The sequence below is a fragment of the Schistocerca piceifrons genome, chromosome 4, assembly GCF_021461385.2.
Source record: "Schistocerca piceifrons isolate TAMUIC-IGC-003096 chromosome 4, iqSchPice1.1, whole genome shotgun sequence".
Lineage (NCBI taxonomy): Eukaryota > Metazoa > Arthropoda > Insecta > Orthoptera > Acrididae > Schistocerca > Schistocerca piceifrons.
The window spans coordinates 265,430,759-265,432,227 of record NC_060141.1 but is presented as its reverse complement, the minus strand read 5'-3'; the positions used below and the strand labels follow the sequence as shown (position 1 = coordinate 265,432,227).

The 1,469-nt window shown below is 45.8% G+C and overlaps 1 non-coding gene across 1 annotated transcript; it reads right to left on the bottom strand.

The window, feature by feature from the left end:
* Positions 1 to 946: 946 nt before the first annotated feature.
* On the bottom strand, positions 947 to 1,021 carry Trnas-cga. Its single transcript has one exon. It is a non-coding gene; the product is annotated as a tRNA-Ser (tRNA).
* Between the last annotated feature and the right edge of the window lie 448 nt (positions 1,022 to 1,469).

Sequence of the window (1,469 nt, the reverse complement as noted above, 5' to 3'; positions counted from 1 at the left end):
CTTTTTGAATCACCCTGTACTGTAGTGCGCAAGGCATCAAAACACGAAACTAGACACGAAAGTGATGTTTTCGAGTTCTTTCAAAGGAATTAGAACGGGCACACTGTCAGAATCACAGAATGCATCCAAGGATTGAGAATCGATGTGGTACAAAGGTTGGTTTAGCTATTTGTGGACGAACTACAGGAAACGATCGGTGGGAGGACAAGGAGCAAAAAAAGCTCATACGGACGTAGGGCGAGAAATGAATCCCACCGGAGGGACAGCGAATTGAAGGAGAATACTGATCCCAGTACCAGTAGCAATCACGTGGAACCTTCTCCACGACAATTGCCGCTACCGGTATCACTTAAAACGCGTCCAGGTGTTATTACCTGCCAACTTTCCTCCACAGCTACGGTTCTGTCGCTGGCTTGTCGCACAGGACACTACGGTGTTGGGATTTCCTTTCTGTCATTCATCCTATTCGCAGACGAGGGTGCCTTAGCAGTAGTATGGTCAGACTCCACAACACCCACCTGCGGACTATGACGAGTGCCCGCGGTATGTTGGCAGCGGATTATCAGCATCAGTGTAGCCTATATGTGTGGGCGGGAATTATAGAAGACCGCCTCGTGGGGCCAGTCATTTTTTCAGAACACCTCACAGGCGATGAATTTCTGCACTTCCTGCGGATAACCACGCCTCGCCTGCTGGAAGATTTGCCTTCGGTGGTACGATGGGCAATGTGGTTTGTAACTTTCATGCTTTTAGCTGCCTATATCAAACCATTAGGTGAGACTATGCTAAACTTCTGAATTTGCGTATTTGGGTACGCTTTATGCAATTTATGACTTTCTGCAAGGTAGTGTCATAGGCCCTCTGCTGTTCCTGATTTATATAAGTGATCTAGGTGATAATCTGAGCAGCCCCCTTAGATTGAAACTTCCTGGCAAATTAAAACTGTGTGCCGGACCGAGACTCGAACTCGGGGCCTTTGCCTTTCGCGGGCAAGCGCTCTACCAACTGAGCTACCCAAGCACGACTCACGCCCCGTCCTCACAGCTTTACTTCTACCAGTACCCCGCCTCCTACCTTCCAAACTTTACAGAAGCTCTCCTGCGAACCTTGCAGAATTGCTCCCTTAGATTGATTGCAGATGACGCAGTGATTTGCCGTATAGTAAAATCATGAGATGATCAATTCCAATTACAAAATGATCTAGAGAGAATTTCTGTATGGTGCAAAAAGTGGCAATTAGCACTAAACAAAGAAAAGTGCGATGTCATCCACATGGGTACTAAAAGAACTCCGATAAATTTTGGGTATACGATAAATCATACAAATCCAAGGGCTGTCAATTCGACTAAATACCTAGGAATTACAATTACGAGCAACTTAAATACGTAAGACTACATAGATAATATTGTAGGGAAGGCGAAACAAAGACTGCTGTTTGTTGGCAGAACACTTAGAAGATGCCACAAACC